Source organism: Paramisgurnus dabryanus, chromosome 9, assembly GCF_030506205.2.
Source record: "Paramisgurnus dabryanus chromosome 9, PD_genome_1.1, whole genome shotgun sequence".
NCBI lineage: Eukaryota > Metazoa > Chordata > Actinopteri > Cypriniformes > Cobitidae > Paramisgurnus > Paramisgurnus dabryanus.
In genome coordinates, this window is record NC_133345.1 from 190,001 (window position 1) to 204,385 (window position 14,385).

A 14,385-nucleotide genomic window follows, 5' to 3' on the forward strand; every position below is an offset into this window, starting at 1 on the left:
TCGATTCGAGAGACACTTCAAAACTAATGTGGCAACGCCATGCCATGGGAGAATGCTTACAGAAAGGACGCATTCATGGGAAAAATGACATAAATAATTAATTAATTAAATGCTTACAGCACCAGGTATTCCCAGGCGGTCTCCCATCCAAGTACTAACCAGGCCCGACCCTGCTTGGCTTCCGAGATCAGACGAGAGCGGGCGTGCTTTTTTTTTTTTTTTTTTTTTTATTGAATAATTTTTCTAACAATTACAAAGCATTTCATACAAAACCATTTGTTTTACACAAAAAAACATCAAATATACACTACCATGAAGTTAAATAGTTACATAAAAGAACAATGAGAAAGAAAACCTTTAAAATTATGTAAAAATGTGTCCCGTAACATCTGGCAATCTCCACTTTAAACCCTCTAAAATACTGCAAACCTTGGGCGTAAAAACATTGTAAAAAGCTTCTAACATATTCTCATGTTTAAAATAGGCATACAATCTTTCCATGTACATTTCAGTTTTTCTTTTAAAAACAGTCCATACATCAATTACAATTTTTTCTTTTTTTGCTGCAGTTCGTCGTTCCCATATTGCACTTTTCATTAACATTACACATAAATTAATAAATTTCATGTTTTGACTTTTCCTTTTCCAACCAAACATCACCAATCTATTCCATTCCATTTCATTCTCATTCCATTGTTCGTCCAATTCTTTGATTATGTCCTTACATTTGTTTAAAAAAGAGTCCAATTCTTTGCAGTTCAAAAACAAATGTACAATTCCTTCTTCTCTTTCGTGACATACTTTACACATCGCACTTTGTTCCATTCCTATTTTGTTTAAAATCACATCAGTAAATACCACTTTATGTCTTATTGTGTACTCCAAGGACTCCAGTCTTGTTTCTACACATCTTCCCCTCATGTTTCTCCATATATCTTCCTGTTTTAAATTCACAAATTTATGTAGCCAGAAGCGATTTACAATAGGTTCTTTAAAAACACTGTCTCTGAAAAAGCAATAAAACATCTTAATACTGCATTCTTTGAGAGTGTATACTTTTTCATCCAAAATCACTTGAATGTCTTTCTGTTCTTTTTCCTTTTCCATATTTTCTATTCTTTTAATCCACTCTTTGGGTATAGCTTGTTTAATTACTTCATACTTGTTTATAATTTCTTGTTTGCTGTATTCCTCTTTTGCCTCATCCATTGCATCATACACACATTGTACAGGTAAGAAACCTTCTTTCACTTCATACATTACATCTTTTACTTTAGTTATTCCCACTTCCATCCATTTCTTAAAATAAATGACTTTGTCTTGTTTTAAAACCTTGTTGTTCAAGAACAGAGGTTGATTTAAAATGTTTTCTCTTCCTCGTGGGTCATGTTCAATATTTGTTAAAAACTTCCCCCAAGCACTAAGCAATTCTCTATAAAATCCAGGTATTCTCTCTGTCATCCAATTTTTCGTTTTCATCCATAAAATTCCATCCTCCATGTTAAAATTTTCACATCTGTTTAAAACATATTTCATTGTTTTCTTCCATTCTGCCTTGTTTTCTTCTTGTAAATACTTTTTAACTGCTTTTACTCTTAGACTGTTTTTCCTTTGTTCTACATCCATTAATCCTAGACCGCCTTTTTCTATATCCCCTAAAATCGTGTTGTAAGCTATTCTTGGCGGTTTGCCGTTCCAAATAAAATCAAGAAAACATTTCTTCAACCTCTTTTCTATCCATATTGGCATTTCAGATAAGTATAAAACATACCACAATTTAGAAACCATTAAAACATTCAAAGTTAAAACCTTCCCCTTCAAGCTTAAAGTTCTTAATTTCCAAAAGTTTATTTTTCTTTCTATTCCTGATATCAGTTGTTCCCACATTTCATCTCTGGTTTTTTTCTCATTTTTCCCCAATAAAAGTCCTAAAATTTTCATTTCTTCTACCTCTTTAAAATTAAAATAATCATTTAAAGGCACAGCTTTGCCAAACCTCATGTACACTGTTTTATCCTCATTAACTTTACCTCCTGATGCTTTACAAAATTTCTTGACAACATTCATGGCCTCTTGTACACTTTCTTTCCTATTTACAATTATTGTTGTGTCATCTGCATACTGAAAAACTTTCCCTTCAGACATAATTCCTTCAATCTCAATTCCTGTTATTTTTGTATTTTCCTTTATAGCTAATCCCAGTGGTTCTGATACAAGTGAATATAACAGTGCCGAGAGTGGACAACCTTGCCGTATTGATCTCGTAATTTTAAAACATTCAGTTAAAAACCCATTGCATTTAATTTTTGTCAAAGCCCCCTTGTATAAGATTTTAATCCATTTGATAAAATTCTTCCCAAAACCAAAACTCTTTAAAACATCAAATAAAAAACCATGTTCCACCCTATCAAAAGCTTTTTCAAAATCTAAACTGATTATGTACCCATCCTTATTTTCTTGTTTTATGTACCATATCATGTCCCTTATACTCATTGTTATGTCAGCTATGTCTCTTCCTTTGACTGCATATGCTTGATTTGTTTTTATTATAGTTGGCATCACTTCCTTCAGTCTATTTGCTAAAACCTTTGCTATAATTTTAAAATCTGTGTTCAACATTGAAATTGGTCTATAGTTCTTTAAGTCTACCCTCTCCCCTTTCCTTTTATATATAATTTTCATCAAACCTATTCTCATCCTTTCATTTACTTCCTCTTTTTCAAAAATTTCCTTAAAAACCTCCTTTAAAATCTTTGTTAAAACCCCTTTAAAACATTTGTAAAATTCACTCCCCAAACCATCTATTCCCGGACTCTTCTTTCTGTTTAGTTGATCTATTGCTTGTTCAATCTCTTCTTCTCTGAAATCATGGTCACATACATCTTTGTCTTCTTTACTTAATTTTGCTTTTATTAGATTTAATAATTGTTTTTTTTTCTTTCTCCTCTTCACCTTGAGTACTGAAAAGGTCCTCATAAAAGGCCTTTATTTCTTTTAGAATATTTTCATTTCCTTGTACGATTTCCCCATTTTTCCCTCTTATCTCCTTTACAATCTCTGCTTTTCCTTTCTTTTTCTCTAGGTCAAAATAAAACTTTGTACATTTCTCACCCTCCACCATATATTTTGCTTTACTTCTTAATCTTGCTCCTTCATATTCTTTTTCCTCTATTTCCTTTAATCTTTCCTCAATTTCTCTTATCTTTTGTATGTCTTTGTTTTCTTTAGCTAGTTCTTTTTCTAAGTCTGTTTTCATTTCTTTTTTCTTATAACTCTTACATTTTTGTATTAGGCTACAGTATTTAATTGAGAATTTTTTTATTAAAAACTTTACGTTTTCCCACCATATTGTCTTACTCTCTTCATACATTTTACTTTCCTTTTCTCTTTCTATAATTTGTTTGATTTCTGAAACATAATCTTTATTTTTAAGAATCTCTGTATTTAAAACCCATACCCCTGGCCCTCTTTGTATTTTGTCCCAATCAATTTTAAAAAATAAGAACTTATGATCACTTAAACTTGTTTCTTCATACTTAATCTTTTCAATAAAATTTTCCACATTCCTATTACATAAAATAAAATCAATTCTTGTTTTGCACACAAACTGTCCCACTATTTGTCGTCTTGAAAACTCTTTTTTTGTTTCGTTCCTTTCTCTCCATACATCAATCATTTTATTTTCTTCCATTAAAAACTTTAATTCTTTTCTCCCCGCATCACTTTTAAAAACCATTCCCTCTGCCATATCTTGTTTACTAAAAACTGTATTAAAATCCCCCATCATTACAATTTCTTTATATTTCTTTAAAAAACCTCTTAAAACATAAAAAAAATCTTTTTTTTCCTTCTCTTCTGTTGGTGCATGTACATTTACTATAACCATTTCCTTTTCGTCATATTTTGTCTCTACAATCATACATTTTCCTATATTGTCTTTATATACAATTTTGCTTCTTTTAAAAACCTCCTCTTTCATTAAAAAAGCAACTCCTCTTCCAAATCTTCCATTACCATTGTTATATAAAATTCCTCCAGCCCATCTCCTTTGAAAATCCTTCATCACATTCTCTTTCCAGTTCGTTTCTTGTAGTGCAATGATATCTTCATGTTTACATCTTTCAATTACTTTTTCAAATTTTCTCACGTCCAGCAGTCCTCTTGCATTAAAAGTCACACAACTTAAAACCATTAAAAGAAAAATTAAATACTTAAAAACCATTGTCTCACTTCATCTCCTCCAGGCCCTTTAAAACTTCATACCTATTTACACATTTCTTTTGTCCTTTTTTCATCACTTTTTTCCTAGCAAACTGTACATTTGGTGTTACCTTTAATGCTCTTCTTCTTGTTTGTGCTCTTCCGTCTCTGCTTTTCTCCAATACTGCTGCTTCTTCCATTTCTTTATTGTCAATCCCGCTGCTCTCTACTATCTCATTTTGTCCTTCTTTGTCCATCGTATCTAAAAGACTTGTAAAACTTGCAGAAATTTCAATTGGTGTCCATGTACCATCATCTCCTTGTGAATTGTCCTTCTCATTTTCCACTTCTATGTCCTCTGTTGTCTGTTCCTCTATGGTTATTCCCTTTTCCATTTCATTTGCTCCATCAGTGTGTTGTTGTTCTTCATTTTCATTTTCTTCTCCATCGTTCCCTTCATGCATTTGACTGTCCACCTGTTTTTGTGATCCTCCTTCTCCTCCATCCATCCAACACTCACATTTATTTAAATAGTCTTGGCAGTCCGGGCACTTAACAGTGTTACAGTCCCTTGCGAAATGTCCCCTCTCCTCACATTTGTAGCACTTAAAATCAGGGCAATCTTTCATTAGATGGTCTGGGCTCATGCACAGCCGACAGGTTTTCACCTGATGGCTGTGCATCACCCTAAAATATTGCGGCCCTTCCGCTGTTTCCAGCTTCGTGCTGTATGGGAGTGAAACCACTTCCTTGGGGAACCTCACTCTCGCAAACCTTGTCCCGTCCTCGATTCCAGTGCCCGGATACAGCCTTCTTTTAATTTTTGATATTGGCAAAACGCCCCAACCTTGCAATTTTTCTAAAATTTCGTTATCCTCCAGGTAAACAGGCAAATGCATGAAGGAAACGACATATTCTCTGATTTGTAATCTCCTCACCTCACAGTTTGTTCCTTTTATCATTAGTCCATCCATTAACTCATCACACATTTCCTCCTTCTCCAGGGTCAGTTCATATTCCTTATTTTGTCTTGGTCTTACTGCCAGAACGTTTCCTTCTCCAATTTTCTCTGCTATCACTTTAATTATATCCTCCGCCTTTACTCCATTAGCATTGTCCACATTTACAATCACTGTTGCTTCCTTCATGTATTTCCTTTGCTCAAAATTCCTAACACCTGAATCCTTTTGGTTTCCAGCTCGTGGTCGATGTTCAGGTCCAGTGTCATTGCCGTTCCGTTTCCCCGCCGCCATTTCCAGGTCATTAGCCGTAGGTCCGTCCATTTCAAATGAAAAACAAACACGAAAAACAAAAACAAACAAACAAAACCACGAAAAATCACGATTTAACCACCCTCCAGCCAGCCAAAAGCTGCTGTTAGGTGGTTTAAACAAAACAAAAAAATCACTAACAAACAAAACTCAATCGATATAAAAAAAAACTACAAACACTAACAAACATAAACAATGAGAGAGCCTTCCTCTCTCTACTGCAGCCAACTCACTTCCTGATTGCTCAATAGCGCCCTCAGGGTGGTGTGGCCGTAAACGAGTGCTGACTCGATTCGAGAGACACTTCAAGGCTAATGTGGCAACGCAATGACATCGGTAAATGGTTACAGAAAGGACGCATTCATGGGAAAAAATTACATAAAAAAATAATTAATTAATTAAATGCTTACAGCACCTGGTATTCCCAGGCGGTCTCCCATCCAAGTACTAACCAGGCCCGACCCTGCTTGGCTTCCGAGATCAGACGAGAGCGGGCGTGCTCAGGGTGGTGTGGCCGTAAACGAGTGCTGACTCGCTTCGATAGACACTTCAAGACTTATGTGGCAACGCAATGACATCAGTGAACGCTTACAGAAAGATCGCATTCATGGGAAAAAATGACATAAAAAAATAATTAATTAATTAAATGCTTACAGCACCTGGTATTCCCAGGCGGTCTCCCATCCAAGTACTAACCAGGCCCGACCCTGCTTGGCTTCCGAGATCAGACGAGAGCGGGCGTGCTCAGGGTGGTGTGGCCGTAAGCGAGTGCGGACTTGATTCGAGAGACACTTCAAAACTAATGTGGCAACGCCATGCCATGGGAGAACGCTTACAGAAAGGACGCATTCATGGGAAAAAATGACATAAAAAAATTATTAATTAATTAAATGCTTACAGCACCTGGTATTCCCAGGCGGTCTCCCATCCAAGTACTAACCAGGCCCGACCCTGCTTGGCTTCCGAGATCAGACGAGAGCGGGCGTGCTCAGGGTGGTGTGGCCGTAAGCGAGTGCTGACTCGCTTCGATAGACACTTCAAGACTTATGTGGCAACGCCATGACATCAGTGAACGCTTACAGAAAGATCGCATTCATGGGAAAAAATGACATAAATAATTAATTAATTAAATGCTTACAGAACCTGGTATTCCCAGGCGGTCTCCCATCCAAGTACTAACCAGGCCCGACCCTGCTTGGCTTCCGAGATCAGACGAGAGCGGGCGTGCTCAGGGTGGTGTGGCCGTAAGCGAGTGCTGACTCGATTCGAGAGACACTTCAAAACTAATGTGGCAACGCCATGCCATGGGAGAATGCTTACAGAAAGGACGCATTCATGGGAAAAATGACATAAATAATTAATTAATTAAAGGCTTACAGCACCAGGTATTCCCAGGCGGTCTCCCATCCAAGTACTAACCAGGCCCGACCCTGCTTGGCTTCCGAGATCAGACGAGAGCGGGCGTGCTCAGGGTGGTGTGGCCGTAAACGAGTGCTGACTCTATACGAGAGACACTTTAAGGCTAATGTGGCAACGCAATGACATCGGTAAATGTTTACAGAAAGGACGCATTCATGGGAAAAAATGACATTAAAAAAATAAATAATTAATTAAATGCTTACAGCACCTGGTATTCCCAGGCGGTCTCCCATCCAAGTACTAACCAGGCCCGACCCTGCTTGGCTTCCGAGATCAGACGAGAGCGGGCGTGCTCAGGGTGGTGTGGCCGTAAGCGAGTGCTGACTCGCTTCGATAGACACTTCAAGACTTATGTGGCAACGCCATGACATCAGTGAACGCTTACAGAAAGATCGCATTCATGGGAAAAAATGACATAAAAAATAATTAATTAATTAAATGCTTACAGCACCTGGTATTCCCAGGCGGTCTCCCATCAAAGTACTAACCAGGCCCGACCCTGCTTGGCTTCCGAGATCAGACGAGAGCGGGCGTGCTCAGGGTGGTGTGGCCGTAAGCGATTGCAGACTCGATTCGAGAGACACTTCAAAACTAATGTGGCAACGCCATGCCATGGGAGAACGCTTACAGAAAGGACGCATTCATGGGAAAATATGACATAAATTAATATTTAATTAATTAAATGCTTACAGCACCTGGTATTCCCAGGCGGTCTCCCATCCAAGTTCTAACCAGGCCCGACCCTGCTTGGCTTCCGAGATCAGACGAGAGCGGGCGTGCTCAGGGTGGTGTGGCCGTAAGCGAGTGCGGACTTGATTCGAGAAACACTTCAAAACTAATGTGGCAACGCCATGCCATGGGAGAACGCTTACAGAAAGGACGCATTCATGGGAAAAAATGACATAAAAAAATTATTAATTAATTAAATGCTTACAGCACCTGGTATTCCCAGGCGGTCTCCCATCCAAGTACTAACCAGGCCCGACCCTGCTTGGCTTCCGAGATCAGACGAGAGCGGGCGTGCTCAGGGTGGTGTGGCCGTAAGCGAGTGCTGACTCGCTTCGATAGACACTTCAAGACTTATGTGGCAACGCCATGACATCAGTGAACGCTTACAGAAAGATCGCATTCATGGGAAAAAATGACATAAATAATTAATTAATTAAATGCTTACAGAACCTGGTATTCCCAGGCGGTCTCCCATCCAAGTACTAACCAGGCCCGACCCTGCTTGGCTTCCGAGATCAGACGAGAGCGGGCGTGCTCAGGGTGGTGTGGCCGTAAACGAGTGCTGACTCGATTCGAGAGACACTTCAAGGCTAATGTGGCAACGCAATGACATCGGTAAATGGTTACAGAAAGGACGCATTCATGGGAAAAAATGACATAAAAAAATAATTAATTAATTAAATGCTTACAGCACCTGGTATTCCCAGGCGGTCTCCCATCCAAGTACTAACCAGGCCCGACCCTGCTTGGCTTCCGAGATCAGACGAGAGCGGGCGTGCTCAGGGTGGTGTGGCCGTAAGCGAGTCCTGACTCGCTTCGATAGACACTTCAAGACTTATGTTGCAACGCCATGACATCAGTGAACGCTTACAGAAAGATCGCATTCATGGGAAAAAATGACATAAAAAAATAATTAATTAATTAAATGCTTACAGCACCTGGTATTCCCAGGCGGTCTCCCATCCAAGTACTAACCAGGCCCGACCCGACCCTGCTTGGCTTCCGAGATCAGACGAGAGCGGGCGTGCTCAGGGTGGTGTGGCCGTAAGCGAGTGCAGACTCGATTCGAGAGACACTTCAAAACTAATGTGGCAACGCCATGCCATGGGAGAACGCTTACAGAAAGGACGCATTCATGGGAAAATATGACATAAATAAATATTTAATTAATTAAATGCTTACAGCACCTGGTATTCCCAGGCGGTCTCCCATCCAAGTACTAACCAGGCCCGACCCTGCTTGGCTTCCGAGATCAGACGAGAGCGGGCGTGCTCAGGGTGGTGTGGCCGTAAGCGAGTGCTGACTCGCTTCGATAGACACTTCAAGACTTATGTGGCAACGCCATGACATCAGTGAACGCTTACAGAAAGATCGCATTCATGGGAAAAAATGACATAAATAATTAATTAATTAAATGCTTACAGAACCTGGTATTCCCAGGCGGTCTCCCATCCAAGTACTAACCAGGCCCGACCCTGCTTGGCTTCCGAGATCAGACGAGAGCGGGCGTGCTCAGGGTGGTGTGGCCGTAAGCGAGTGCTGACTCGATTCGAGAGACACTTCAAAACTAATGTGGCAACGCCATGCCATGGGAGAATGCTTACAGAAAGGACGCATTCATGGGAAAAATGACATAAATAATTAATTAATTAAAGGCTTACAGCACCAGGTATTCCCAGGCGGTCTCCCATCCAAGTACTAACCAGGCCCGACCCTGCTTGGCTTCCGAGATCAGACGAGAGCGGGCGTGCTCAGGGTGGTGTGGCCGTAAACGAGTGCTGACTCTATACGAGAGACACTTCAAGGCTAATGTGGCAACGCAATGACATCGGTAAATGTTTACAGAAAGGACGCATTCATGGGAAAAAATGACATTAAAAAAATAATTAATTAATTAAATGCTTACAGCACCTGGTATTCCCAGGCGGTCTCCCATCCAAGTACTAACCAGGCCCGACCCTGCTTGGCTTCCGAGATCAGACGAGAGCGGGCGTGCTCAGGGTGGTGTGGCCGTAAGCGAGTGCTGACTCGCTTCGATAGACACTTCAAGACTTATGTGGCAACGCCATGACATCAGTGAACGCTTACAGAAAGATCGCATTCATGGGAAAAAATGACATAAAAAATAATTAATTAATTAAATGCTTACAGCACCTGGTATTCCCAGGCGGTCTCCCATCAAAGTACTAACCAGGCCCGACCCTGCTTGGCTTCCGAGATCAGACGAGAGCGGGCGTGCTCAGGGTGGTGTGGCCGTAAGCGATTGCAGACTCGATTCGAGAGACACTTCAAAACTAATGTGGCAACGCCATGCCATGGGAGAACGCTTACAGAAAGGACGCATTCATGGGAAAATATGACATAAATAAATATTTAATTAATTAAATGCTTACAGCACCTGGTATTCCCAGGCGGTCTCCCATCCAAGTTCTAACCAGGCCCGACCCTGCTTGGCTTCCGAGATCAGACGAGAGCGGGCGTGCTCAGGGTGGTGTGGCCGTAAGCGAGTGCGGACTTGATTCGAGAAACACTTCAAAACTAATGTGGCAACGCCATGCCATGGGAGAACGCTTACAGAAAGGACGCATTCATGGGAAAAAATGACATAAAAAAATTATTAATTAATTAAATGCTTACAGCACCTGGTATTCCCAGGCGGTCTCCCATCCAAGTACTAACCAGGCCCGACCCTGCTTGGCTTCCGAGATCAGACGAGAGCGGGCGTGCTCAGGGTGGTGTGGCCGTAAGCGAGTGCTGACTCGCTTCGATAGACACTTCAAGACTTATGTGGCAACGCCATGACATCAGTGAACGCTTACAGAAAGATCGCATTCATGGGAAAAAATGACATAAATAATTAATTAATTAAATGCTTACAGAACCTGGTATTCCCAGGCGGTCTCCCATCCAAGTACTAACCAGGCCCGACCCTGCTTGGCTTCCGAGATCAGACGAGAGCGGGCTTGCTCAGGGTGGTGTGGCCGTAAGCGAGTGCTGACTCGATTCGAGAGACACTTCAAAACTAATGTGGCAACGCCATGCCATGGGAGAATGCTTACAGAAAGGACGCATTCATGGGAAAAATGACATAAATAATTAATTAATTAAATGCTTACAGCACCAGGTATTCCCAGGCGGTCTCCCATCCAAGTACTAACCAGGCCCGACCCTGCTTGGCTTCCGAGATCAGACGAGAGCGGGCGTGCTCAGGGTGGTGTGGCCGTAAACAAGTGCTGACTCGATTCGAGAGACACTTCAAGGCTAATGTGGCAACGCAATGACATCGGTAAATGGTTACAGAAAGGACGCATTCATGGGAAAAATTGACATAAAAAAATAATTAATTAATTAAATGCTTACAGCACCTGGTATTCCCAGGCGGTCTCCCATCCAAGTACTAACCAGGCCCGACCCTGCTTGGCTTCCGAGATCAGACGAGAGCGGGCGTGCTCAGGGTGGTGTGGCCGTAAGCGAGTCCTGACTCGCTTCGATAGACACTTCAAGACTTATGTTGCAACGCCATGACATCAGTGAACGCTTACAGAAAGATCGCATTCATGGGAAAAAATGACATAAAAAAATAATTAATTAATTAAATGCTTACAGCACCTGGTATTCCCAGGCGGTCTCCCATCCAAGTACTAACCAGGCCCGACCCGACCCTGCTTGGCTTCCGAGATCAGACGAGAGCGGGCGTGCTCAGGGTGGTGTGGCCGTAAGCGAGTGCAGACTCGATTCGAGAGACACTTCAAAACTAATGTGGCAACGCCATGCCATGGGAGAACGCTTACAGAAAGGACGCATTCATGGGAAAATATGACATAAATAAATATTTAATTAATTAAATGCTTACAGCACCTGGTATTCCCAGGCGGTCTCCCATCCAAGTACTAACCAGGCCCGACCCTGCTTGGCTTCCGAGATCAGACGAGAGCGGGCGTGCTCAGGGTGGTGTGGCCGTAAACGAGTGCTGACTCGATTCGAGAGACACTTCAAGGCTAATGTGGCAACGCAATGACATCGGTAAATGGTTACAGAAAGGACGCATTCATGGGAAAAAATGACATAAAAAAATAATTAATTAATTAAATGCTTACAGCACCTGGTATTCCCAGGCGGTCTCCCATCCAAGTACTAACCAGGCCCGACCCTGCTTGGCTTCCGAGATCAGACGAGAGCGGGCGTGCTCAGGGTGGTCTGGCCGTAAGCGAGTGCGGACTTGATTCGAGAGACACTTCAAAACTTATGTGGCAACGCCATGCCATGGGAGAACGCTTACAGAAAGGACGCATTCATGGGAAAAAATGACATAAAAAAATTATTAATTAATTAAATGCTTACAGCACCTGGTATTCCCAGACGGTCTCCCATCCAAGTACTAACCAGGCCCGACCCTGCTTGGCTTCCGAGATCAGACGAGAGCGGGCGTGCTCAGGGTGGTGTGGCCGTAAGCGAGTGCTGACTCGCTTCGATAGACACTTCAAGACTTATGTGGCAACGCCATGACATCAGTGAACGCTTACAGAAAGATCGCATTCATGGGAAAAAATGACATAAATAATTAATTAATTAAATGCTTACAGCACCAGGTATTCCCAGGCGGTCTCCCATCCAAGTACTAACCAGGCCCGACCCTGCTTGGCTTCCGAGATCAGACGAGAGCGGGCGTGCTCAGGGTGGTGTGGCCGTAAGAAAGGTCTCGTCGGGGGCTTTCCAACGAACCCTCATCCGAGTCTCTACGACCTTCCTGGGCCGAGCAATAAAGCCCTAAACTTTTGCCTTTTTCACACTTTTCTGATATTTAAATGCCCCTAGCTCCGCCCCTGAATGGGCCACACCCACGACCTTGAGCTCTTTGTAAAGGTCTTGTCCGGGCCTATACATCGAACCCTCGCTCGAGTCTCTACGACCTTCCGGGGCCGAGCAATAAAGCCGCAAATTAAGCTTTTTTTCACCCTTTTTCACTCAAAAAGTCCAAACTCAAAAATCCTTCTCACAGAAATTTTACCAGGTGAATCAGCGTCGTCTGAAACGCCTAGAAAACTTGTTTCCTGGTGACAAATTTTCACGTCCAATACAAAAACCTTGAAAAAATGAGGATTTTCGCAGCCTCACTGAAGGGCCCCGGAAGGGCCTAGGTGCCCCAAATTCGGGCCCCTGGCTCACAGAGTTCCCCTCTACGACATATCCGAAGACGGGTGTTGTGGCGCGAAAGAAAAAATTTGGCAACCGTCCGAAAACATCAAATTCCCCCATTATAATTCCCATAGGCCTCAGGCCTTGCTTTTGCGTTGCTTTTTTTGAATATATTTTTTCAGGAACGCCGCAGCGGCCCGCGCTTCGGGGGTCCGTCTCGGGAGAACTCCGACATAGAGCGTGCCGATTTTTGACCCGATCCGACTCCGGCACAAACCCACGGCCGGTAGCGGGAAACTGTCAGGTCTCCCGCTAAGCTGGGAAAAGTCGAAAGGTCGCCGAAATCGGTGCGCGGGCTGCCGGAGAGCTCTAGCGCGACATATCCGGAACCCGCGCGCCGACGGCGTAAGGCGCGCGCGCTACGCCCTGCCGAAAACCTTAAAACTAGGGCAGGCAGGTCGAGTCGCGAAGGGGTCTCGGTCGCGACGCTCGGCGTTCCGCGGAGAGGACGTCCGGACTAACAGACCCGCGCGAGTCCCGGTCGAATCGGAGTCTTCGCGACCGCGTAAACCCACCGCAAAGGGCAACCGCCGCGCAAGATACGGCCCTACAGCTTTTCTTCCGAACGTCGCTCGAGTCTGCGCTTCCGGGTTCCGTTGTTTGGGACCCCGGAGTGCGCGCGTGCCGAGTTTCGGCCCGATCGGAAGCCGACACGAACCCGCGTGCTGAAATGCGGGAAACTGTCGGGTCTCCCACGAGGACGGGAAAAGTCGTAAGCTCGCCAAATTCGGCACGCGGTCTGCCGGACGCCTCTGGCCCGACATATCCGAAACCCACGCGCCAACGCCGCACCGCGTGCGCACAGGAGCGCCGCGAAATCCCAGTTTTAGGGTTCGTAACTCGGCTCGCGATAAGCTCTCCGCCGCGTGCTTCGGAGTCCCCAGCCGAGCCCCCTGTGGGATGTTACGACGGGCGTATCGGGGCCGCGCGACGTTCGGGGACCGCGCGTGGGTCGCGACACTTTTCCATTAAACCAATGTTATTTTCCGTAATGGGTTTGTGGACGCGCTCCTCGTGACCCCGCGCGGTGTCATATGACCTCTGGGGGGCCCCCGATCAACATATCCGAATCTGGAGAACGTAGCTCCAAAATAAGACAAGGTTGTCCAAATGTTCTCAAAATCACTCATCATGATCCTCTTGATGGACTAGACCACCACACCATGTTGTTTGCCATTCGAGCTCCGTTTCGCTATTTTTTTTTCTGAAGGTCCCAGGGGTCTGCGCTTCGGGGGCCCGTACGGCGGGGCCCCCAAGCACGCGGGTGCCGAATTTCGACCCGATCGGACACCGTCCGCGAACCCGCAGTTTTAGCGGGAAACTGTCAGTGCTCCCGCGAGGCCGGGAAAAGGACTAGGTGCCCGAAATTCGGCGTGCGGTCCAGCAGAGGGCCCGCGCACGACGTCTCCGAAGCACGCGCGCATTCGGGGTACGCCCTGCCCCCAGCGCCCTCGCTGTGCCTCCCGGTGCGATCGCAAAACGCCTAGGGCTAGGGTTGGCAAGTAGGGTCAAGAAAGGTTCTCGGGGGGCAGGCCACCGGATTCCTCAGCTGGGCAGTCGGCAATGGGAT

The 14,385-nt window shown here is 44.0% G+C and overlaps 21 non-coding genes and 6 pseudogenes across 21 annotated transcripts; all 27 read right to left on the reverse strand.

The window, feature by feature from the left end:
- Positions 1–5,874: 5,874 nt before the first annotated feature.
- Positions 5,875–5,993, reverse strand: LOC135759858 (5S ribosomal RNA). Its single transcript, XR_010537129.1, has one exon. It is a non-coding gene; the product is annotated as a 5S ribosomal RNA (ribosomal RNA).
- Positions 5,994–6,118: 125 nt separating this feature from the next.
- Positions 6,119–6,237, reverse strand: LOC135759603 (5S ribosomal RNA). The gene has a single exon (XR_010536881.1). It is a non-coding gene; the product is annotated as a 5S ribosomal RNA (ribosomal RNA).
- A 125-nt stretch (positions 6,238–6,362) lies between these two features.
- On the reverse strand, positions 6,363–6,481 carry LOC135759604 (5S ribosomal RNA). The gene has a single exon (XR_010536882.1). It is a non-coding gene; the product is annotated as a 5S ribosomal RNA (ribosomal RNA).
- A 121-nt stretch (positions 6,482–6,602) lies between these two features.
- On the reverse strand, positions 6,603–6,721 carry LOC135759157 (5S ribosomal RNA). The gene has a single exon (XR_010536713.1). It is a non-coding gene; the product is annotated as a 5S ribosomal RNA (ribosomal RNA).
- A 120-nt stretch (positions 6,722–6,841) lies between these two features.
- On the reverse strand, positions 6,842–6,960 carry LOC135759785 (5S ribosomal RNA). Its single transcript, XR_010537059.1, has one exon. It is a non-coding gene; the product is annotated as a 5S ribosomal RNA (ribosomal RNA).
- Positions 6,961–7,086: 126 nt separating this feature from the next.
- LOC135759605 (5S ribosomal RNA) lies at positions 7,087–7,205 on the reverse strand. Its single transcript, XR_010536883.1, has one exon. It is a non-coding gene; the product is annotated as a 5S ribosomal RNA (ribosomal RNA).
- A 124-nt stretch (positions 7,206–7,329) lies between these two features.
- LOC135759823 (5S ribosomal RNA) lies at positions 7,330–7,448 on the reverse strand. Its single transcript, XR_010537095.1, has one exon. It is a non-coding gene; the product is annotated as a 5S ribosomal RNA (ribosomal RNA).
- Positions 7,449–7,573: 125 nt separating this feature from the next.
- Positions 7,574–7,692, reverse strand: LOC135759268 (5S ribosomal RNA; annotated as a pseudogene).
- A 125-nt stretch (positions 7,693–7,817) lies between these two features.
- LOC135759606 (5S ribosomal RNA) lies at positions 7,818–7,936 on the reverse strand. The gene has a single exon (XR_010536884.1). It is a non-coding gene; the product is annotated as a 5S ribosomal RNA (ribosomal RNA).
- A 121-nt stretch (positions 7,937–8,057) lies between these two features.
- On the reverse strand, positions 8,058–8,176 carry LOC135759250 (5S ribosomal RNA; annotated as a pseudogene).
- Positions 8,177–8,301: 125 nt separating this feature from the next.
- Positions 8,302–8,420, reverse strand: LOC135759607 (5S ribosomal RNA). The gene has a single exon (XR_010536885.1). It is a non-coding gene; the product is annotated as a 5S ribosomal RNA (ribosomal RNA).
- Positions 8,421–8,545: 125 nt separating this feature from the next.
- LOC135759462 (5S ribosomal RNA) lies at positions 8,546–8,669 on the reverse strand (annotated as a pseudogene).
- A 125-nt stretch (positions 8,670–8,794) lies between these two features.
- LOC135759609 (5S ribosomal RNA) lies at positions 8,795–8,913 on the reverse strand. Its single transcript, XR_010536887.1, has one exon. It is a non-coding gene; the product is annotated as a 5S ribosomal RNA (ribosomal RNA).
- Positions 8,914–9,034: 121 nt separating this feature from the next.
- Positions 9,035–9,153, reverse strand: LOC135759159 (5S ribosomal RNA). The gene has a single exon (XR_010536714.1). It is a non-coding gene; the product is annotated as a 5S ribosomal RNA (ribosomal RNA).
- Positions 9,154–9,273: 120 nt separating this feature from the next.
- Positions 9,274–9,392, reverse strand: LOC135759786 (5S ribosomal RNA). Its single transcript, XR_010537060.1, has one exon. It is a non-coding gene; the product is annotated as a 5S ribosomal RNA (ribosomal RNA).
- A 126-nt stretch (positions 9,393–9,518) lies between these two features.
- On the reverse strand, positions 9,519–9,637 carry LOC135759610 (5S ribosomal RNA). The gene has a single exon (XR_010536888.1). It is a non-coding gene; the product is annotated as a 5S ribosomal RNA (ribosomal RNA).
- Positions 9,638–9,761: 124 nt separating this feature from the next.
- Positions 9,762–9,880, reverse strand: LOC135759824 (5S ribosomal RNA). Its single transcript, XR_010537096.1, has one exon. It is a non-coding gene; the product is annotated as a 5S ribosomal RNA (ribosomal RNA).
- Positions 9,881–10,005: 125 nt separating this feature from the next.
- Positions 10,006–10,124, reverse strand: LOC135759269 (5S ribosomal RNA; annotated as a pseudogene).
- A 125-nt stretch (positions 10,125–10,249) lies between these two features.
- Positions 10,250–10,368, reverse strand: LOC135759611 (5S ribosomal RNA). The gene has a single exon (XR_010536889.1). It is a non-coding gene; the product is annotated as a 5S ribosomal RNA (ribosomal RNA).
- Positions 10,369–10,489: 121 nt separating this feature from the next.
- LOC135759359 (5S ribosomal RNA) lies at positions 10,490–10,608 on the reverse strand (annotated as a pseudogene).
- Positions 10,609–10,728: 120 nt separating this feature from the next.
- LOC135759890 (5S ribosomal RNA) lies at positions 10,729–10,847 on the reverse strand. The gene has a single exon (XR_010537160.1). It is a non-coding gene; the product is annotated as a 5S ribosomal RNA (ribosomal RNA).
- A 125-nt stretch (positions 10,848–10,972) lies between these two features.
- On the reverse strand, positions 10,973–11,091 carry LOC135759612 (5S ribosomal RNA). The gene has a single exon (XR_010536890.1). It is a non-coding gene; the product is annotated as a 5S ribosomal RNA (ribosomal RNA).
- A 125-nt stretch (positions 11,092–11,216) lies between these two features.
- Positions 11,217–11,340, reverse strand: LOC135759463 (5S ribosomal RNA; annotated as a pseudogene).
- A 125-nt stretch (positions 11,341–11,465) lies between these two features.
- Positions 11,466–11,584, reverse strand: LOC135759859 (5S ribosomal RNA). The gene has a single exon (XR_010537130.1). It is a non-coding gene; the product is annotated as a 5S ribosomal RNA (ribosomal RNA).
- Positions 11,585–11,709: 125 nt separating this feature from the next.
- Positions 11,710–11,828, reverse strand: LOC135759812 (5S ribosomal RNA). Its single transcript, XR_010537086.1, has one exon. It is a non-coding gene; the product is annotated as a 5S ribosomal RNA (ribosomal RNA).
- A 125-nt stretch (positions 11,829–11,953) lies between these two features.
- Positions 11,954–12,072, reverse strand: LOC135759845 (5S ribosomal RNA). Its single transcript, XR_010537116.1, has one exon. It is a non-coding gene; the product is annotated as a 5S ribosomal RNA (ribosomal RNA).
- Positions 12,073–12,193: 121 nt separating this feature from the next.
- LOC135759955 (5S ribosomal RNA) lies at positions 12,194–12,312 on the reverse strand. Its single transcript, XR_010537223.1, has one exon. It is a non-coding gene; the product is annotated as a 5S ribosomal RNA (ribosomal RNA).
- Between the last annotated feature and the right edge of the window lie 2,073 nt (positions 12,313–14,385).